The sequence below is a fragment of the Phocoena sinus genome, chromosome 9 (assembly GCF_008692025.1).
Source record: "Phocoena sinus isolate mPhoSin1 chromosome 9, mPhoSin1.pri, whole genome shotgun sequence".
In the NCBI taxonomy this organism is placed as follows: Eukaryota; Metazoa; Chordata; class Mammalia; order Artiodactyla; family Phocoenidae; genus Phocoena; species Phocoena sinus.
In genome coordinates this window covers 82,553,901-82,566,547 of record NC_045771.1, presented here as the reverse complement: position 1 = coordinate 82,566,547, position 12,647 = coordinate 82,553,901, and positions in this window count along the sequence as shown.

Sequence of the window (12,647 nt, the reverse complement as noted above, 5' to 3'; positions counted from 1 at the left end):
AGGCCCGTGAGCCATGGCCGCCGAGTCTGCGCGTCTGGAGCCTGTGCTCCGCAACGGGAGAGGCCACAACAGTGAGAGGCCCGCTTACCGCAAAAAAAAAAACAAAGAAAAAGGATACTTCTTTTGATTACACAAAAATTCCAATTTTAAAAGTAACATACTCCCTTTACAGAAAAATTTAAGAATTACAAAATGATTTAAAACAGAAAAAAGCCACTATAAATATTTCATTTAATCTTTTAAAACTATTTTACATGCTTGGTTGTGATATTCCTCATATATAAATTTATATCCTACTTCTTACCTTAACATGACAAAATAACATTTCTATGTTAACTCTATTTTAATTCTTTTAAAATAGTTACATAATGTCATAGTACAATTTCTTACTTAAAAATTCTTGTACTAATGTACATTTAAGAATTTCCAAATTTAGCTCTAATGGGTAACTTGACCTTTTATTTTTGTATTTTAAGCACTTTCATAAGAACAAATTTCCAGAAGTGAAAATACTGGATCAAATGGAACATTTTTGAAAAACAAGTGGAATACAAAACTGACCTTTAGTTGTTGCCGTTTACTATTCTCCAAATTACTTAAGTATCACAGCTCAAATGTTGTAGTGTTAAAAAGGTTTTCTATCCTTTCCACATCTGTACAGCTTTCTCTTTGTCATCAAATTCTACTTTTATATCCACTCATAATTCCAGCCTCTCATGAAGATGGCCATCAAAAGAAACATATATAAATGCAACGAACCAGTTAGTAATTGGATCATGTTGTAAAGGTTTTTGGAAGGCAGCTGCAGAAACTGTCCTGAGTTAATTATTTAACTTTACTTTCCTCACTTGGAAAATGAGGCTAATAATATGTCCCATAGGGTAATTGCTTAGATTAAATAATATTAGACAAAGCTGCTCTTGTGCAAATGTCATTGCCTTCTCATTCCCTTCTCAAAATAAGAGAAGGCGGCTAGTCTATATGTGTATTAAACATGAACTTTGGCTCTTTTCTTTATTGAAGAAGCACTCAGGAAGGGTTTCTAAATTAAGGACCAGACTTCATAATTTAGAACATGGATAAGTGACTCAGTTACCAGTGTGTCCAGTCAGACTTCAGAGGATTCATTTGGTAATGTTTACATGTGGTCCTTTTCATGAATTGACTGGATAATGAAATTGCTGAAAATGAAGATTGTTTACTTTCTCACAATTTAAAATTGCTAAGGCAATTTTCTCTATTTTTTAAACGGAATTACCTTTATTCCACACTAAGTTTTGTTGTTGTTTTTCTGGAACTGAGGGGACTTGGATTTTTAAAAATTTTCATGTATATCCAGTTATCTTAAAATAGCATATGGTTATCTAGAAAAATAATTGAATTACAATGTCAGTATGAATATAACACAAAATTGAAATAAATGTTTACTTTTGAACTAAATATTATTTTGTAGTATTTCTATTACATACACACGTTTAAAAACTCAGTGCAAATCATTATTTAAGGAGTCTTTATATTTTGCTGTTTACATCTAGGAAAATAACTTCTGTTAAAAGTAATGCCACTACTACCTGAAACTAACACAACATTGTAAATCAACTATACTTCAATAAAAAAATAAAATAAATTAAAAACAACTAAATAAATAAGATTTGTTTAGCTACTTAAAAAAAGTAATGCACTACTTAATACTCTAGTTAAATAGAAAATTTTTATATTTTCTGTAATTTGAGCCCATGAAATTTAATAAAACAGAATAATATTGGTGATTACTTAGGTTTATTTTTAGACTACTCAATTGTGTTTTGCAACAGAAGTATAGAACTATGAATCAAAAGGCCTGAGTTCTCAAAACTGCTATCACTTTATTATAGTATGATCTTACTTAATTCTCACCCAAAGTCCTGACATTGTTTTAATACAAAATTCACTGGTAAGACAGCATAGACTCCCAGAGATTAATTTTGTCTAAACAAATCCTTTATTCTTCTCTCATGCTATTTTGCCTCAGATTAAATATTGGGTACAAAAGGAGTAATATACTGAGCCCTAGACTGAAATATGAGGTTTTATCATGTATATTAATCTTGATACTTCACTGTGTCCTATCATGCTCTTCTCTATATGGACCTTTTAATATTGTCTTGGAAGAAAAAAAAATCAGAGCAAAGGAAATGGAGGGAGGAAGAAAAGGAGGAAGAAAGGAATGAAGGAAGGGCTAGAGTGAGACTATGGACACACCTGTCAGAACTTGAGAGCATTATGGAAAAAAACATAACTGGGGTAAATTATAAATAAAATGATAAAAGGCAGTTGACAAGAGAAATATGAAGAATAAAGAAAATACAGGAAGAAATTATTTTTAACGTACTTGATATTTTGTAAGAGGTTATGAAAAGACTGTGTATTCCACTACACACGGACTTAATGAGCTGGACCTCATATGCTAGATTCCTTCACTCCCACAAAATTCAGGCTTTCTTTATAATACTGTCATTGTCTGTCTAGATGTCTATGTCCTATCACTGACTTTGGGAAAATTTGAATTTCCTGGGATATTGAAAAAGATGGTTGTCTAGAAAGAATAATTTGAGCAAAATATTGGGCCAGTGGTAATCATCAGTCCTATTGGATAATCACTGGGCAACTGCCAAAGAGAGATCCTCCCCCAGTGCCTATAGAACTACAGACATACTCAAAGGCCCTGGAGATGGATGGTGCTCATTGGTTGCTGAATGCACAGTCTGCAGGTTCTAGAAAAAATTCCAGGCTTCTTGTGCTTGGGGACAATAAAATTTACTTGGATAGAGATAGCATCAGTAGTTACTCTACTTCTTTCCATGAGATATAATCAGGTCTGGATTCCTAGTCCTATATAACACTAGCCCTTCTCTCTCTTTATTTATTTATAATCTCAGAGCTTGGAAATTTCTTAGCAAGATACCAAAATTCAGAAAACATTTTGGAAAAAATTGATCAATTCAACTAAAATGCAAACAAACCAAAAAAACCTCTGTATATCAAACAATAAAAATAATAACAAAAACCCTTTGTAATGCTAAAGATTGGCAAGAAACTCAGTTAATAGTTTATGAAGCAAAAATCTCATATAACTTGATATGACAAAAACAAATAATCCAGTAGCATAAGTGAATGATGAAATGGTCAGGCACTTTATAGAAAAAGAGATTCCAGTGGCTTATACATATAAAAGAAAATACTAATTCCACTAATAATTAAATAGAAATTAAAATAGGTTTTATCTATCAGATTGGCAAGTATGCTAAGAGTTTTGATAAGTGATAGCAAAACTGTAGAGAAATTGTCACTCTCACACTGTAGTTGGAATATGAATTGGTACAGTCCTTCTACATGGCATTTTGACAATATTCGTATTTTATAAACCATATACATTTATTCACAGCAAAGCACAGCTGGGTATTTGCCCAATTAATATATTCCCAAAAGATAAATATTTAAGAAGGACTTTTGCGGTATTGTTTCTATCAGCAAAATTCTAGAAAAAAAATCAAAATATTCAATATAAGATAATAATGTTTAGTATATATTGCATTCTTATGATTAAACATTTTGCTCTTTTTAAAACAAAGAGGAAGATTTGTACCTCTGAGATGGAAGTTTTTGAGCTCTAAGTTTTAAACTTGGAAAAAATAATGTACAGGATAGTGTGGATAGTTAACTACCTTGTTTTCTTTCTGGGCACATAATACATCCCAAGTGCTTGTCTACATCTTTCACATAAATAATCACCTTCTGTTATCTAATCCAGTCTGTTATCTTTGGCCTTCAATTTGTTCTGCGATTGGTCATCATGGGTGTAGTTCAAAATAAGTATTTGGTAACAGGGCTTATTTGTGTTCCTTGTTTTAAATCACTAATTTGCAGCCTCTTAAATATTTTGTACTAAGCCCCATGTAAACAAAATAGCATACCACTGCATACATATTTAATGCCCTTTGCCTGCTTTTTTGTTTGTTTGATAAAGCCTTGGGTAATTAAACAGGTAACTAATTCAAATTACTAATAAAAAAAGTATTTTTCTCTGTACTAACCCACCAAACATGATCCATCAACTTTGAAAAATAACAATACTATGCTTTCATCCCTGATGAGCTAAAAAGTACAGTTCTTCATCCCCCCAAATTTGATAGCTTAAAAAATAAACACCTATTTCACAGTTTCTGTGGGTCAAGAATCTGGGAGCAGCTCAGCTGGGTGGTTCTAGCTCTGGGTTCCTTAGGAGGTTGCAGTCAAGCTGTCAGATGAGACTGCTGTTATCTCAAGGCTCAACTAGGACTGGAGAAACTGCTTCCAAGCCCAGTCGTGTGGTTGTTGACAAGCTTCAGGTCATCCTGTCTGTTGGGTGGAAGTCTCCATTTCCCCCCCCCCATCCCTGCCTAAATCTCACAAGGTTGTGATTGGCTTCCCCCAGAAAAAATGATCTAAAAGAGAGTGCACCCTAAAGATGGAAGCTGCAGTCTTTTTATAATCTAACCTTGGCAGCGATACAACCCATAACTTCTGCCACATTCTATTAGAATCAAGTCACTAAGTCCAGCCCATACGCAGAGTTAGGGGAGTTAAGTCCCACTTCTGGAAGCATGGAGTGTCAAAAATCTTTTTGGACATATTTTTAAAATATCATTGCGTTGTCCTTTTTCTCTTTAACATGTCATAATTCAAGCTTTAGATAAGGCGACTGTGGATGAGAATTGATCTATAATAAACAACATAAAGAGCACTATTCTACCTGAACATTGCAGTGTTATTAGTTAATCACTAATATGAAATTTCCAGCCTTGATAAATATTTTCTTATTAGATATGAATAATATAATTTTGATGTAGGTAATTCCCTTAACACTGAAAATTTTTTATTTTTGCCCATCAATCAAAATAGCGCTTTGGAGAATATTTGGTATCTATATATCTATATAGTTTTTAGAGAAATTGAAACCTCTAATCAAAGACTTCCACACATTTTCATAATTCTACAATTTTATTGCATCTTTCATATTTTGAAGTTAACTTGGAAATATATATTTATATATATAGTACATACAATAGTATATACATATGTATAATATATATAATTTTGTATATTTGGATAGGAATCAGTATTTTAATATTGATATATGACACAAAATACTTAAACTTATTCAAAATTAAAATGGCTCTTTATAAAGTTACCATAACTAAGTGACACTCCTGAAATATAGATATTTGAAGTTTTATTTAAAATTCGTATAATTCATTTCTATCCACAACTTTCAAATTGGATTGTTTCCCACACATGTCACGAGTTAGGCAAAACTTCAAATTAATTAACACATTTTTATCTGAGGATGTTTTTATTTAGTAATTTACATTAGTATTTCCTTCTTTGTGGCACTTAGCCTATTATAAAGATAAAGTTAACTATTTTACTGAACTGCTTGTTACTCTACTCTTTTCTTTTAAACTTAGGAAAGTACATCATGATGTTGCTGTTGTTTTAACTATACACACCTGGCTCCTTTTCATGCTCATATCTATTCCTTGTCTATCGTAGTTTTTTTATACAAAATTCGGAGGTAATATTGACAAAGGAAATTCAAGCAATCACCATTTGAAACTCTTAAGTTAGGATGTCTCAAATGAATATTGGCTGGAACACTAGAGTAGGAAATCTAAAGACATAAAATATCAGGAAAACCAGGAGGAAGAAAGGGAAAAGAAAGTAGTATTTCAGCAGGATTACAAAATTGAGAAATGGCCTTGAACCAAGGGGAGAAGAATAATCATAGTCTTTAGTTAAATTAAAAGAAATGTTTCTCATATTGAGTAAATTACTCAGGTTGGGAGTTAGAGTGGGAGAAACCCAGGAGCTGGTTACTGGATCTTCACAGTAAAAGGCCTATTCAGTGCAACAAAATAAACATTCATTGGCTTGATCAGATGCTAGAGCAGTTGGATTGATTCGCTGCAGCATAAACCAAGTGCTGAATTAAGGGTTTTTTATATTTTAAGTATTTATATTATATATTTAAATAGAGAAGGTAATATATGTACTATACTGAGAGCATGAAGGACTAGTTTAAATTTTAGATTTACTACCAATCTTATATGGTACATCCAAAGATACATATATATTATTTTGGTAGCATCTAGAGATTTTCCTACATGCTTTACTGACCCATGTCAGAGGTTGATTGCCACTCTTTGCTGCAATCAGAGCCCTATCACAGCTACTTGGGGTGAAATTGGCCATAGTGGGGTATCGATGTCTGTCCCCACCCCAGTCTCTACCTGGGCCTCTGAATCTCAGGAGGATAGTGCTCTCTATCAAAGCCAGTCTGAGGTCTGCTTTCGCAGCTGGTTTCTGCCAAAAACTTAAGTTTGGGAAACTGGATTACAGACCTCCCTTCTATCTTTTTGGGAAAATTTCTTTTGTTGTACCCTTGCTTTGCTCGAAATTAAGAGGTAATTACACACTTTCTGTGTAAAAACAGAAAACACACTTTCTGAACGTTTATTTCTCCCTTGCACATCACACATGCCTATAACTAGGATAGATTCCTTGTGTCCTTCTTTAATTCTGGTTCGTGATTGCTGCTATTCCTGAGTTACACTTTCTTTCTTCATTTTCCTATACTTTCTATCCCTTCCTACCTGTCTCACCAAAAGTTCAGGTGAGAACGGAGTGTCAGACCATGCTCCTGATAGCTACTGCTGACAGAGGTAAAAGCTTTGTACATACAGGGAGATGTCTGGGAATCTGATTCTTTCTCTGATGCTCCTTCACTGGATCTTATTTTCTACCCTGGCTTTAGAAATTTCATTTTTGTAATCTGTGAAAATGGAGACAGTTGGACTCATTGTGCATTTAGAAATCCAGTCTCTGCTGGATCTGAATTATATGGATCATTAATTGGGAATGTGAAAAAAAAAGTTTTCTTGGCACTATAACAAAATGCTTATTTGAAAAGTTGTAGTGAGTCTGTCAGCATGACTACATGATGTCACAGGAATTGACTTGGTTTTGAAAAGTACCTGAATCAGCCATTTATTCTGAATTTAGTTAGGGTGATGATTACCAACTGAATTTTTAGCTGAAAACACTGAATGCCTATACTTATTTGCCTATGTATATTTCTCTAGCAGAATTTAATGTCACATAAGCATATTTATTCTTTCAACATATTTTATTATTAATCTAATTTCAGCAAGCCTAATTAATTTATGAATATTTTAAAACTTTTCAAATAATTTAAAAGTATAAAGATATACTAAAGTCTTATTCACCACTGCTTCATCACAATTTCACTGTCTTATCCAAAGGGGTTATTGTCAACAATTTAATATAAATCCTATTATCTAAATACCTTTCATTTCATGAAATTAAGTGCTTTTCATAAATAGGGCTTTATTATATACATTATTTTATAACCATTGCATTAAAAAATATATATTTTTGAAATTTTCACTTCATTATGTATAACACTCCTTAATTGGATTCATAGTGTTTTATTTTAAAATGTGGGTATACCACAATTTATTTAATCATTTGTTTTTTGATGGATACTTAGGTCATTTTAATTTTTTACATTATAAAAAATCAAAGTTCAAAACGTTCAACGTAAATGTTTGTGTGTACTTTTGTAAAATAAATTTCGAGAAATGGAATTACTAGATCAAAATGAATATCATGTTAAATTTTGAGAGATAGTTCCAAATTGTTCACCAAATGAATATATATACTTGTCCTCCTGTGAAAATTATATAAAAATATCCACACTCTACCATTTTGAAATGGTCAGTATCCTGTTCTAAATACATTTTTCTACTCATTGTCAGTGAGAACATACCAATTTATAAAGGAAAATGTAATATGATGATATAAAATTATCACTGATTTTCTCCTCTCTACTTTTTAAGGAAAAAGGCATCATACAGCATGGGTGCAGGGAATGGAATGGAAAAATCCAGTATTTAGTTGACCATTGGGACAATAGAAAAGAATGAATAATCTGCAATGCAAATGACTGGAAGTTAGTGCTGCCTGACAGACATGTGTAAAGAGAAAGATGAGTGATAAATATTTAACACAGAAGTAAATAACACTTGGACATAACTGATAGTTTTTCATAAAGATGACATGCCCAAAGTTAAAGTCTCAGAATAAAGATGAAGAGAGATGAGTGTAGTAATCAACCTGGCAAGTTGTAGTTTGGAAAATACTGAGCATGAAGAAGCATGCCTCAGTGTGTGGAGAAATTGTAATTTAACCGTGAGGAATCCCCAAAGGCCTTCCACCTCCACAAATGAGATATTAAAACCTATATTGTTAAATAAGAGCCAGGATGGATTAATGGATTTAGTGAAGAAGTGAAAAATGGTCAGGCAGGATAAATACAAAAGAGCTAGGTAAAAATGTAATAGAAATATTTATTACTCCCTTTTAGGGAGATTGCTTATAATAATATCCAGAACTATTTGTTGAAAAGACTATTCTTTCCCCGTTGAATGGTCTTGGCACCTTTGTCAAAAATCAACTGACCACAGATGTATGGGCTTATTTCTGGACTTTCAGTTCTATTCCATTTGTCTATATATCTATCCTTATGCAAGTGCCACACTATTTTGATTACTATAGATTTTCAGTAAGTTTTGAAATTAGGAAGTGTGAGCCCAATTTTATTCTTCTTTTTCAAGATTATTTTTTGGCTTTTCTATATCCTTTGAAGTTCCATATGGATTTCATGATTAGCTTCTACATTTCTGCAACAAAAACAATAACAAAAAGTAGAAATTTTGGTATTGATTTTGTTGAAAGTATAGATCAATATGGGGAGTATTGCCATTTTAACACTATTAACTCTTCTAATCCAAGAACATGAGATGTCTTTCCATTTATGTAGATCTTGCTTACTATCTTCTAACAGTGTTTTATAGTTTTTGGTGTACATGTCTTGCATTTTTTTGGTTGAATTTATTCCTATTTCATTCTTATTGATGCTATTGTAAATAGAATCGTTTTTAAAATTTCACTTTTGGGATTGTTCATTGTTAATGTAAGAAATGAAACTTTTTTCTTTTAATTGTGTATCCTGTAATTTTGCCAAGCTCATTATTAACTCTGTTTTGCGTGTGGGTGTGTGTTTGGATATTTTAGAGTGTTCTATATATGAGATCATGTGATCTGTGAATATAGATACTTTCACTTCTTTTCTTCCTATCTGGATGCCTTCTATTTCTATTTCTTGTCTAATCTCCCTAGCTAGGAAATTCAGTACAATGTTTTAATAGAAGTGGTGAAAGTGGACATCCTTGTTTTGTTCCTGATTCTTGGGGAAAAGATTTTAGTATTTCACTGTTGAGTGTGATGTTAGGTTTGGGTTTTTAATAAATCCACTTATTATATTGAGCAAGTGCCCTTCTATTCACTCAAATTGTTGAGTGATTTTATTGTGAAAGGGTATTTGATTTTTATCAAAAGCTTTTTCTGTATCCACTGAGATAATCATGTGGATTTTTTGCCTTTGTTCTACTAATACTATGTATTATGCTGATTAATTTTTATACAATGAACCACCCTTGCATTCCTAGGATAAATTTTACTTGGTCATAGTGTATTATCCTTTAGCTATGCTTCTGGATTCAGTTTCCCAGTATTTTATTGAAGATTTTGCACCTACATTCATAAGGGATATTGGTTTATAGTTTTCTTGTGATGTCTTTGACTTTGGCGTCAGGGTAATATTGGCCTCATAGAATGAGTCAGGATGTTTTCCGTTTTATTGTTTTGAAAAAGTTTGAAAAAGGATTGGTGTTAATTCTTCTTAGGTGTTTGGTAGAATTCCCAGTGAAGCTATCTGGTCCTGGACTTTTTCTAGTGGAATTTTTTTAGATTACTAACTCAATTTATTTACTTGTTATAGGTCTATTTATATTTTCTATATCTTTTTGAGTCAGTTTTAGTAGTTTTTGTGTTTATAGGAGTTTGTCCATTTCATCTAGGTTATCTAATTTGTTGGCTGCTTCAAGGTCAGCAGAAGATGAGACCTTAGAACCTCATCAGGTCTTTCCTGAGCTTGCTAACAGCTCTTAACATGCATGTGACCTTCCAGGTTCCCAGGAATATGTTGGAGTTTTTCAAAGCCCTTAAAGACATATCATTCCCCAGCCTTTCCTCCTAAGCATCACTTATCAACTGTTATCTATTTCCTCTGGCAGCAGCATCTAAGAAATTAAAATTAACCTGTAAATATGTTTTTAAAATGGCCTTCCCCTGCCCTCTGGAAGCGACTTTAGCACTGGAATAGTTCTGAATTAGGCATAAAAAAAAGATAAGTCTTTTGAGCTGTTCTTCCAGGGAGCTACCAGCCAGATCTGAATAAATAATTAATTAAAATTCTTTGTGAATGAGGTCCATTGGTGAATGAGGTCCTGGTTCTTTTAGTACCAGGAATATGGACTTTTATTATTTGCCTGCAGCTAGGCGGAGGAGTGGAAGATGGGACTAGGGTAAGTTAAAATGCCACAATTTTAGTATTCTTACTTGGAATCAGCTGTTTTCTTGAATGGGTATTACCTGGGTTAATGTAAGCTTTTGACAACTTTCTAGAGGTCTGTTGATTCTGACAGGTTTTGCCCTTTTAAAATTACTTTCATGGAAGGATGTATTTTGGAGGTCCTTTCTCTGCCATTTTTCCTGATGTCACTCTTATTCAATTTTGAAGCCCTTAGCAACTTGCTCAGTAACAAACGCAATAAATGTTGGTTGAATGAACACTTTAACACATGAATGAATTTCAGGTGGCACACTTCATGTAAAAAAATGAGTTCTTTATAGGGTAAATAATATTTCAGTGGAATAGGATGTTTAAGATATAAAATTACTTACTCCCAACATTTTAATTCCTAAAATAATATTTTCCATGAGAGCTGCACATTTTTAAGGCTGTCATTATGTATTGCTCTGACATTGGTCATTAGAGAACACAACCAGTTATATAGCTATGTTCTGTGTGCATAGATCATTCTTTTTTTCTTTTAACATCTTGATAGGAGTAGAATTGCTTTACACTGTTGTGTTAGTTTCTGCTGTATAACAAAGTGAATCAGCTGTACATAGATCTTTCTAAAATCTGTTTATAAGTAGCATAAGGTCAATCCAATAGGAAACATAAGAAAACATGGTCAATTCTTGAAAACTGAAAAGAGAAGGGTAAGCCGTGCACAATTCAACAAAAGGAAATATAGCTGTAATCCTGAAACACAGAATTTTCAAAAAGTTCTGGCAAGAGTTTGAGGAGAAGGTCTATGCAGTGAGCATGATACCAGGAATATTGTTTTATATTTTAATAGCACACTAACGCTATTAAAACTATTGGTGAAGAAACTTCTGGGAGCTCAACAAATATCTCAAAATAAATCCATCTATTGTCTAACTATCCTGGTACCTTTAATTTATTTATTTAATTTATTCATTAATTTATGTTTTATTGAAGATGGTTGACTTAGTGTTATATTAGTTTCAGTTGTACAGCATATGATTCAGTATGCACAATACAAAATTAATGCAATATTAGTGACTATATTCCCTGTGCTGTACATTGCATCTCTGTGACTTATTTATTTTAAAACTGGTAGTCTGTACTTCTTAATCCTCTTCTCCTATTTCCCCCATTTCCCCACCCCCTATCCTCTGGCAACAGCTAGTTTGGTCTTTGTATCTATGAGTCTGTTTCTGTTTTGTTAAGTTTATTAGTTTTTGTTTTTTAGATTTCACATGTAAGTGAAAGCATACTGTGTTTTTCTTTGATTTATTTTACTGTTAAATAAATATATTTGGAAAGGCTAAAATATGACTGTTTGAAATATGATTACTTTCAATGTTTTATACATGACTAGTGCCTTCTAAAATGGATTTTTGAACTAACAAATTAAAATAAGTAACCATGTAATAAAAATAGCACAAATAATAATGGATGAAATCTGATTTTAGTTGTAAACCTTATAAAGTTTTGTGAAAACTTCTTTCTAGGCTAATTTTGACTATAGTCACTATTAGGAAACTCCTAGTTTCCTAACAATAGAGTTCTGCCTGCTCTCACATCAGAGCATATAATCATTATTCCATCATTCAAACATAAATTGATCAAGGGTCTTTTATCTTTTTTCATTGTATAATGGATAAGCCATTTTCTTATTACCATTATTGATCCTGTGATTTGCTACATTAGAAGGCTTAAATCACTGTAATATAGTGCCCTCCCCTCTACCAATTGTGGCCTAGAATTTATGATCAAAGGAGTAGATAATCTGCATAAATGGAATATCATTATACTTATACTCTACCTTACTGGAAGTCTTCTGCAAGCTTAATTAGACCTTCATTAATAACTCAGTAAGAGATATTTGTGTGTTGTTTCTACATTGGTCTATTGTGGTTCACATTGGAATATCAAGCAACTCTCTTCCTCTACTGTTGCTGATCCTGGGAGCCTCATGTTTAATGGATGGAAAAATTGAGGGGATAAGCAATTAAAAGACTATTCTTGCCCACGTAAGGAAGCAGCATCTTGTTTTATGCATATGAGAAGCAGCAGCAGGAGAGTATAACCAGGGTCATGACTAACCAAT